At 41.5% G+C, this 11,535-nt stretch overlaps 1 pseudogene; it reads left to right on the top strand.

The window, feature by feature from the left end:
- The first annotated feature begins 8,186 nt into the window (after positions 1 to 8,186).
- Positions 8,187 to 9,266, top strand: LOC147435197 (uncharacterized; annotated as a pseudogene).
- Positions 9,267 to 11,535: the final 2,269 nt, after the last annotated feature.

Raw genomic sequence — 11,535 nt, 5'->3', positions numbered from 1 at the left:
TCCGGGGACAACCACAACTTATGTCAGAGGTCAAACCTATAGGACTGAGAAACACAACAATGGTGGGCCAACCGAGGATGCAAGCGCTAGTAATGACCCCAATGTATTACAATGAGCCTAGGAGATACTATTCTTTACGAGCAGAAACAGGATATGGAGCACAGGGAATGGTAAGGCCAAAACAACCATTACCGCCTACGGCCCAATTAACAGAGGAAAGGTATAACATGGACGAAAAAACATTGAGATTCATTGCCGAGAGAGGTATAGCACGGTGGCAACTTGCTTACAGCCACCAAGAAAAGCTAGAAGCCCTACAAACGAGGTTAGACTGTAATCAATGTGGTGGTAATCATTTGATAAAAAATTGTCCATACACAAAAGTTGTGCCAATCAATGTTTATTGCCTCAGTTGTGCCACAGATCATATCATTTGTGATTGTCCACAGAACCCAAATAGGATAGCAAAGGCTGTAAAAAATACTGAGTCTATCGTACAGTTACCAAGCAGCTCTGAACACGATAATGTTGTGCCTATTAAAGCCATGACGAGATTAAAAACACAAAAAGCTGCTGAAACCCCGTCAAGTGAAGAGCCTAAAACGAATATTCCAAGCGCGACACAAAGACAATGTAATACATGGAAATCTAGGAAGGCAAGGATGAAAGTGAGAAAAGAACGTGAGGAAGCAATCCTAGCAGAAGAGTTAAGACAAACGAGAAAAAGATTAGAGAAATTAGAGAGTCAAAGAAGAATTCAAGAAGATGACTCTGAAAAGGACAAGACAAAAAACGGCAAGGAAACAACAAGTGTGAGCTTAGAAGGGTCGGTGTTAGTTGAAAAGGTACACGAACCATTGGACACTTTGATGAGAGCTTACAAAGCAAGAGTAAAGAACACTCAAACCCAGGAACAACGTTGGTTGACATATCCGAACGTAGAACTGGAAAAGCAGAGACTAGAGATGTGTCAGAAAATGATCAAGACGGCACAAGCTCTATTAGAACCGCCGAGAGAAAAACTAGAGCATGAGACTGGAAACCCAACTCAAACAAATGCTATCCCTTCACCACATGAACAGATAGCTGAAACCGCTAAAAGTGCGCAAAAAGCTGAGAAAATGAATAGGGATGAACACAGCTGATCAAGAGATGGAAAGTTTTCATTCTGTGATACAGAGGTCTTATAAAAGAGACAAAGATTATGATGAGTTTTGGAAACAAGTGAGAGAGGAAAACTTAGAAAATGAGCTAACTTTTCAAGCTAATCAGACAAATGGGGAAAAGGATATCAAGAACCCACCCATCGAGGAATTTGAGGCAGGATCTCAGATAGACCTAGATCTGCACTCATACTGGGGAGAGGGGCTCTGTTAGATCAATCTCAATCGTTGAATACGTTACCCTCATACTTAGGAGAGTATGAAGCCAAATCTGAGATTTGAGCAATTCCCTCATGAGGAATCTCTTCAGAGAAAGCCATGGACTCGCAAGGATTGATAGAGATATTGTCAACTCCAGTGACATACACTATCACCGTAGCTGAGCTTCTAAGACTACGACCAAATATGTGGGAAATATTAGGAAAATTCTTAGAAAAATTTGGCGTAAAAGACCCAACTTCAAAGCTACAAGAAGGGATAGGAGAGCTGAATAAGCCACAAAAATGCGCAAAACCAGTACCTTTGAACAAGGTTGGAGAGTATTGTGAAGGAGAGTATGGGAATACAACTTTACCAGTTGAATTCCAGGGAGTAAAAACGATGGCAATACTTGACAATGGAGCAGGGGTAGCCATTGCCAAAAGAAATATGGAAGAAATGGGGAAAAGCAGCAATCAGGAAAACAAGGTTGAAACTCCAACTAGCTGACGGACATATATAGAAACCTTTGGGACTCTAAGAGAAAGTCATTGTGACTTCTTGCGGGATTGAGTATGAGCATACATTTGCTATTGTTGATTTTGGCAAGGAGAGCAACTAAGATCTCATACTGGGAATACCATTCATGAGACAGCTGAAAATGGTCCAGGATTGGGGTTACGACCACATATACCTGAGACACAAGGGAACCACGACATGAGTAAAATTTGAAAGACCATAGTTACAAGGACGTGAATTGAACACCTTTCGAGGATTTTGATTCAGCTACATTAGCATGAACAGAACTTCCAGCTTGGCTAGGTAAACCCAAAGAGCTATGGATGTGTGGAGCTTCAAATTGTGGAAGCCTGAAACGCGAGGAATGTGTCTTAGAAAGGGTGATTGAGGATGAAACTTACATTGGTGAACCCTTTCCAGAAGAAGTTCTTGAACCATTAGAATGGACACACATTCTCGCCACACTAGATGTCTGTGCGATTCTAGATGGTCCCACAACAAAGTTTTGCGACAAAGATGGATATGATGTCGTTCGGTATTTCATGATGGTAGTAGTGATTGATAAAGAATCAGATCATAGTGATATACGAGAGAAAAAGGATGAACGAGAAAAGATAAATGAAGAGGATATGTCTCACGACATTTCGGATCGTCTAGATTGGGAAAATGATGCAGACAAGGAGTCTTCAGACAACTCTAGTGCACAAGAGGAAACAATCAAGGTGTCAATGACCGGAGCTATCGACGAAGTCAAAGACTAGCAAGAAGTTCAAGAAGTGATGCTTACACAAAGCTTTAGCAAGTGCGAAGAATCTGCTAAACCCAGTGAAATGGCAGAGACGCTTAATTTACAAGAAGCTGACACAAGATTCAAGGCACAAGAATCAAAGATTACTAAAGCATGCAAGGAGGACATGAAAGACCTGTTAGTGATCAATAAGATCAAATTATTGATAAGTACGCATGAAGGAGTCAAGCTAAATTTCATGACAGAGATTGATCACATTGCCACGTTGAATGTTATGTCATATGGAATGTGGTTACTTTTAGGTAAACCAGAGCTTTATGAAATTCAAGTAAAGGTTTTTATCTCATCGGGAATAGAAGTCATAAGTTTGGGGATTGCAGAGGCGACCCTTAAACTACAGTCCAAAGAAGTAAAAGACAAATTCCTAGTGGTGGACTCTCAAAAAATGAGTACACACTTGATTTTGTCCAAGCAATGGGCGAAAATGTTTGAAGAAGCACCTGAATCTTCAATAGTGGTTAAGCCTGCGACAACTCAAAGATCTTTGGCCACTATCGACAAAGGAAAGCTAAAGCAAGTGAAACAGTGTTCTGCAACCAAAATCCTTCACTTCAGTCAAAGTCTTTAGCCTAGCCAATTCACGTACACGAAGAAGCCTCTACATCAAAAGCCAAACCCTCGACAACACAATGCAAACCAAAGCGCAAAGTCTATCAACCAAAGTTTCCATCGCAACAAAGCCTCCACAAAAGAAAGGAACAGGTCAACCAAGTGTTAGTATCCAAGGAGTACATCAAGGACAAAGATCCAATTTGGGTACCAGCATCAAAAGAACCACGACAAGAAAAAGTCACAGGTTGGATAGCATCAAACAGTTCAATCATTGCTCAAGGCTACTATGATGAGAACATCAAAGTATGGGTCAAAAAACCAAAGGTAACAGCTTGGACATACCCAGCATGTGGTATCTCTTCACAGCAAGATCAACAGGGCATCAAGCGCAGGTCTAACTGTTGATACAAGAGTAAAAACAAGTACAGGAAGAAGAAGCAAAGACCTTCCAAGCAACAAACATTGAAGCAGTTGTGGGTACCAAAGTCAGAGCTCTGCGGTGAAAATACCCCACAAAGTCAAGCTAAGGTCACACAGCAAGCAGTGCAACCAATGATCCAAGTCAAGCTACTGGAAGCACAAGGATACTATACAGGTAACACTTAAAATTGGTTGCCAAAGATTAAAGCTTCCCCTGAGATCATGAAGAAAACTCATGTAGCACAACGTGCCCAACAACGACAACCCAAATACGCAACCATGAGTGCTACAACTCCAAGGGGGATCCCTCATCATTTACTACATGAGTAAGGCTTTTACAAAGGTAACAGCAATATTTGGACACTGAAGCCAAAGGACCATCAAGTCGAACAAGCAACAAGGCAAGTGGAAAAGTAGGTCACACAAGGACCAAGGACAACTTGGATTCCAAAACCTATAGCCGGAACTCAACAACAGAGGCCCACAACTAGTCTACAGCCTCTTATCAACAAAGGTAAAGCAAGGATACAAGAAGAAGTCATAGTTTTAAAGAACACAGTTTGGAAGAAGACTTCATCAACCATTGCTTCAACCTCAAAACCTGTCTCACCACGCAACATGAGTGTGCTATCAAATCATGAAGAGCAGGTATTTGTCAACGTATTTGACAAAATGGCATCACAAAACCAAACCAAAGAGAATGGCCTAAACCTCAATAGCATATCGAATTGGGTTTCAGGACGTGATAAGCTTGACTTTTGATCATACATCGTGTCATTTTTGTAAGCGGCCTATTTTTCCTCTCCGCAACACCACTTTGTTGAGGTGTATATGACAATGTACATTGGCGTTAATCTCATGACTAGCCAGAAATGCATTAAATTCATGAGACATAAACTCCCACCCTCGATCAGAACGGAGGGTGCCCATATAGTACATTTAGAGACATTTTCAGCCATAGCCAGAAATTGCTTGAAGCACATAACCACTTTGGCCTTTGCGTCAAGCAGATATACCCATGCATGACTCGAGTGATGATCAATGAAAGTCATGAAGTAAAGATAATTGCCCAAAGATGGAGTTTGCATGGGCCCACAAACATCACTGTGCACAAGTTGTAACCTGCATGTAGTCCTTATTGAACCATCCTTTGGAAATTTTGAACGCTGCATCTTACCCAAAATACAACCCTTATAGATATGCTTCACAAGTGCTTCAAGAGAGGTGGCAACAAAGCAGTCATATCAAATTGTTGCAAACATAGCAAACTAGCAAAATTTAGATGCCCAAAACATGCATACAAAACTTTTATATCTGAAAGGGCCTTTGAATTTACAACCAAATTTGTAAAATTCTGCCTACACTTTTCATACAAAGTGAGCTTATATAGCCCATGACATAAAATACGAGATGTACAATTTCATTGCCAAAATTGAGCTTATCAATGGTTTTTCTTGATCCTAGTACATAAAGTACATCAACAAGTGTGAGGGAACTGCTATTCGTAGCAGTCGGCACAATCTTTCCAACTCCCTTGATTGGATAACATGTATTTTTGGCACAAGTAAATGAATTTCGATGAGCAACATCCTCGAGAGAGGTAAACAAGTCACAATGAGAGGTACTGTGCTTTGTAGCACCACTGTTAAAGTACCCCACATAAGCATCTACAGCAACTGACATACATGCATCATGGAGAGAAAGATCATAAGTGAACTCTACAGTAAATGCCAATTTTGCATCTACATCTGCATCAAATTTCCTTTCATAGAAGACTCTACAATAGATGCACTTGTAGTGGAGCCAGGTCTCTTTCTTCTTAGCCCTTTTTGCCTTCAACTTCAAACATTGCTTGATCAAGTGATCAATAGATTTACAATAATGGCAACGCATCTTCTTTTTGCCCTATTCACTAAAATTTCCAGATAAATTTCTTCTAGAAAAAGCATTAGGAACATGTAATTTATCATTTCCCCCTTCTTGATGTCAATTCCAACCTCGGAATATATGAAGGTGTGTTTGAAAGTAGGTACTTGGTGGGTCCAGGCGGATGGGTCTCGTAATAGTTAAACATTTTGATGAGAGTAGTTGCCCATGGACGTGCTCTTAATCAAGAAGTGTAATACTACAAGAGGCTGCACGGGTCCTCTGTAAGAGCTCGATTCTTTAGCTTCACTTAAATAATGCAAAATCAACCAAAAATGGCACAGTAACTGCATTCTCATAAGAACATGGATAATTAAAAATCATATGCAATGAACAAGCACATAGAGTGATTGGTAACAAAATATTAAACAATTTGCTGAGTAATAAACATTTAAATGCAATAGAATCAAAGGCATAAGTACTTGTAAAGGTCAACAAATCAAAAGGTCTAGGGTCGCTAATTTAACCGTCAATAGGCACTAGAGGTCAACTATTAACACCATGGACAAGCTTCTCAATTCTCTATGGTCAATTAAGCTATTTAATTTCAAGAGTAGAGTGTTTCATGTGCCAGGGTTGACTAGAGACTAACCTAGAAGACCGTCTAGTTAAGATACGATAAAGGAAATCGCACATGAAATCATCGCTGAAATGGTTCCCTTTCTTTGATCCCCCAAAGTGTTTATGATAGATGCTTTGTTTTCACGTAGAGCCTAATTGATCTTTTGATCTCTCTTTGGTTCACATTAATTCAAATTCATTTGACATGTGTGCTTATTTTGTATCCTTGGGGATTTTTTCTTCTCAAGAAGAAGTGCCCACACACTGGGAACCTCTAGGACTCTAGTACCATAGGCCATACATGTGAGTGAAGTACCAAACCAAATTGGAATTTCTCTTCTAGCTTAAGGTTTTACATTGTTGGCACTTTTGCTTTTTGTTTTTTGGCTGTTTTTCTTTCATGAATCTCCATTTTGTAACTTCGGGGGGTCATTTTGACATTCTTACCCTCTTAGGCTCATCACAATAGTCAAACTCCCATTATAATACTTGAGCTAAAGGTCAGGAGCCATTGAGCCCACTAGAAATCACACAATGCATGCCATGCTTCATAATATTGGATTAAGATCCTAAGGTAACCATTGAAAATTTGGAAGGCATCTCCTATGGTATTAAGAGAAGATCTCCAACACCCTACATTGGTCAAACTAGCTTAGTCAGACTTCTTGATTAATAAACCTAGACAAGGGACTGACATAAAATTATAGTGAATCTAATGTCTAATACTAAACAAATGTGTTGAACATTTTGGTACCAATCACGATTAAAGAAGACAAACATGGATGTTAGAAAAGATAACAAGCAATGATAATGTACAAGAAACGCCTGTCTGTAGCAGCCATCGTGCTCGATTCTATGAGTGAGATGGAAAAAGTTTTCTTGATGTTTGAAAGCGAGCTACTGCAATGCGTTCATGTACACACTAGAAAACACTAGGAAATACCTCTAGGGACACATCAATGGAAAGAGGTACCAACCCTTATTGAATAGAGTAAAAACAGCATAAAGAGCCCTAACTATCTATCTGCATCCCCCATATAGAGTCAAGGAAATAGGATATTGTATAGATGGATTGGCAATCCTAAGTCTAAACCTCTATCCTCATCATTGTCAAGATAAATAAATTCTTCCTTAGTGAAACCATGTGTTCCATCCATGAAATCATGTAAATCTTCATCATCATCAAATGCATAGAGGTTCACTAAGAAGTTCACTAGGCTTGAATACTCATCTTGCTCAAATGGATAAGCTTGTGCAATCGGAGTGATGTTCTCTATCAAGTAGGGATCGATCGTGTCAATTAGAGACATATCAACCATTGAAATTTTGCAAAATTTTCTCACCCACTAGTGTATCTACCAAATCCCATTCAAAGATAAGCACAGGGTAGACCATGTGAAACACTTGAGAAAAGTAAAGAGCGTACCTCTCACCCAATGTAGGATTGGATGACTCTAACGTACTAGCCATATTTGTACATAGAGATAGATTTTGGTTAGTTTGCAAATATTGTAAGGGCTTTGTCATTTTGCATGAAGTTTCATTCAAAGTTTTTGGTTGTGGATCAGATTTTGTTGGTTCCAAGCTCCTTGTTTGGTAACTCTTGCTCTTTTACTCTCCTTTTTTTGTGGACATAGTATAGAGCTATATACATATATATATATCCTAAAATTAGGAGGTTAAGAGGTGAGGGAGGAAGGTTAAGAGACAAGCAAGCCAATGATGGATGTCACCAACATCCCCCCCCTTTCTTCGGTAGATCATACCTTTTGGAAAGATGTCATTGATAATACTCTAGACACCCACACCCAGACCAATACACCCACTCTTTGCAATAGACTGAAAGCCCATCCCCCTCCTCTCTTTGCCGTACTTCCCTCGTCAAAGACCTAGGTGCTTTAGAGATCGGATCCTTTGCTTATTGAAGGGATGCACTAGAAGTTACGATTAAATTATTCTCCATATGGATGACAATAGAGTAGGAGAGATAACAAACCTCACATATACATACTCTGTATGAAAATCCTTCTTAAGCTCCTCACACCTCTATACACACAGAAGAAGCCATGAGATAAAGGGTTTTAGGCTTGCTCACTGAGCCTTATACAGATAAGCCACTATTAAAATCAAAACCCACAATGTTAAGTCCAGAAGACCTGTGCATGGCATGCTTCCCTTTTTCTTTATGTGGCGCTGCTCCTTTCAAAATGTTGATCCCTTCATGCGACGGCCGCCTTAGGCCCTTGTGACGTGGGTGTCACCCCTAAACTGTCCGTGAGGCAACCTTATGAGAGCGTCCTTCATCTCATGCCCTTGGAGGCTCTGCATGACCCATGATACCCACCCTCCTTCCCTTGCTTTGTCCTCACCGCCACCAGCTTCCCGACTCTCCACAAGCCCTAACCTGCAGCTGGCTCAACCCGCCTACTTGCAGATCCTTGTCTTTGCTCACCAGCGTCCTCCTGACCTTCAAAATCTGCCCACGGTTCTGCTCTGTAGCTGCTCTAGAGCCCTCAACTCTAGGCCTTCATCACCTGCTCTTGACCACGGAAACTCCCCAAGCTGCACCCATTTGGGCACCCTGTCTACAGTCCCTGGACCAACGCTCCTCTTATGTGTGCCGCCCTTCAGTTCTTACCTTCTCCCTTTATATTGATGACCTGGTTGAGCATGGTGACCACCCCTCTTGCTTGGAGACGCTCTCGGCCTGCTCAGCTTCTCTACACGCTCTCGATCAGAGCCCTTCTCCCCCGTCTCCTTGGCGGTCGGCCACCCCCTTAGACAGTGCTGCTCTCTCTCTCTCTCTCTCTCTCTCTCTCTCTCTCTCTCTCTCTGCAGCCCGTACCCTGTAGCTCCCTTCTGTGCTCTCTTGATGGCTCCCCTGTCCTACCTTCTCTGAGCTCCTCTTTTATTGCACCCTGAGCCGGTTTCAAAGAGTTCCCTCCTTATATACTGCTCAGCCCTCAAAGGTCCACCTCCCTCCATGCTCAAGTTGGCGGCCTCCAACCCTTGAAAAACCACCGGTCTCCCTATGGCCGGCCTTGCTCTCCTTTCCTAGCTGCAGCTCTCGATGATGAGCTCTCCCTCAGTTTCTCCGGGACGCCCTGCATCTGAGAGTGGCTCCCCTTCTCTCACAAGCTCCCCTCCTTCGTGCTGGTTGCCGCCCCCGCATCCTCCTTATAGCCTACTCCAAGTGGGAGCCTTCTCAGCATCGCCTCCATGTCCAGCACGCCGCCCTTGCCTTCACAGACATACACAAACATTGCTTTTCCTGTTGACGGCGGCCCACGTGCGCTTGCAGGCTTTGCAAAGAATTTCATTCATCATCATTTTTATATTTTTTTTAAAAAACAACCAAGGACGGGCTCCCATCAAAACATCGCTATTATCCGATCCGATGCCTCTTGAGTCTCTCGTACGCCATAGCTGCTGAGCTTTGACCTCACCATCGACGTTGGCACTTAACTTAGACAAGCTCATCAAGCCTACTTTATGGGCTCCATCCCAAGCAGTAGCACCCGCTCATCATAACCTCAATGAAACCCCCACTCTTGATCATCTCTCCAAGAAGGACCTACATAGACAATAGATAGGTACCTTGACATCGATGCTCCCCATTGAGGGCTTTCATAAGAAATCGATCATCATGCTAAGCAATGCATATTCCAAGGCATTGAGTGCATAGATAGGACAATGATGCAGTCTTTTTTTTCAAATTATGGTTTTCCTTATGTTATCTTGGACATTTTGAAGTGCTAAGTTCATAGTTGGTGTTTGTGCTCAAGTTAGACGAGTGTCAGATTGTGAAGAAACAAATACTAGAAAGGGTGAGTATTACTCTCATAAACAAGGCATTATTTCATGCAAAACGTACATCTATGAACGAGGATTGTGCACCATCTTTTAGTGTGCAATTGGAGAAAGAAATTTGGTGGCTTGGTGCTTTTGAGGTTCCCAAGGAAACCCATGGAGTGCTTTCTTGGATTTTTGAATGCACTCCATGGATAACCAGATGTCATTAAGGGACAGCTAGCTAGAAAAAAACTCCATGTAGATGGCATAAGGGAGTTTGAAGTTGACTGGCACTTAGGTGTTGCTTTGAAAACAACCAAGTGAATTATAGGGTGTAGACTCAAGGGGTTGGAGCTTTGTATCATTGTCCATTCTTCATTAAGGGCTATAAGGGAATGCACACAAAATCACAATAATCAATGAAATAGAGGAAGATGACAATTCACAAATTACACGTGTGTGTGAGCATTCAGTGTTACGATGTCCTATGTTGGAGGAGCCCGATCGTTCCACAAAAGACACTAAATGGAATCCGATAATTAACTTACGTCTCAAAAATGTGCATTTTTGCACACTTCATGCTTTTATATACTACAAGAGGCTATTCATATTAGCGACGCTCACACAGCGACGCTCAAAAAAAAAATTCCCGGCGTCGCTATGAGCGTCGCAAATTTACAAAGAAATTTGCGATGCTCATAGCGACGCCGACTGGGCTAAAAAAATAACCGAGCGCGCCCAAAAACTCAGATCTCAGATCTGAGTTTTTCGGCGCCCTCAAGCAAGGAGCAGGTAACGCTCTTCCTCTCTCTCTCTCTCTCTCTCTCTCTCTCTCTCCTTCTCTCTCTCTCTTTCTTCTCCACACACACACACACACACACACACGAGGAGAGGAAGGAGAGCCAGGTATGCTCCTTCCCTCTCCTCATTCTCATGTTCCCTTCCCCTCTTTCTCTCTCCCTCTCTCTCTCTCTCACACACATACATACACACACACACATAGTGTTTTTGAGAGAGAGAGAGAGAGTACAAACATAAACAAAAACGCACAAACACATACATAAACAAAGAATGCACACACACATTGAGAGAGGAAAAGAGAGAGAGAGCATGCATAAACAAAAAACTCACGCATTGAGAGAGGAAAAGAGAGAGAGAACATGCATAAACAAAAAACGCACACATTGAGAGAGGAAAAGAGAGAGAAAACATGCATACGATCCAAAAAAATGCACACACATTGAGAGAGAAAGAGAGAGAAACTAATTTAACGTCGTAGGAAACTAATTAAAATTAAAAGACCTAAAGATCTAGCCGACGAGGAGTTGAACTCAAGACCTATTATTCAAGAGGGAAATGGCATAATCAATCTATCATACTTGGCATGGGTGATAGAAAGGTTATACCATTTATCTCTTTTTATTGGCACACACATCCACACACGCGCACACACACAAGAAGAAGAGAGTTATAACGTCGTAGGAAACTATCCTAAAAGACGTTAAAGATTAGGTTAGATGTAGACTTACGTTAAATTAGATTTAGGTTTATTTAAGTTAAATTAGATTAGATTTAGGTTTATTTTTAACTAGATTT

This window comes from Adiantum capillus-veneris, chromosome 18 (assembly GCF_014529385.1).
Source record: "Adiantum capillus-veneris isolate H3 chromosome 18, ASM1452938v2, whole genome shotgun sequence".
NCBI lineage: Eukaryota > Viridiplantae > Streptophyta > Polypodiopsida > Polypodiales > Pteridaceae > Adiantum > Adiantum capillus-veneris.
Note: the sequence above shows the minus strand (reverse complement) of the source record. Positions and strands in the feature narration are given on the sequence as shown.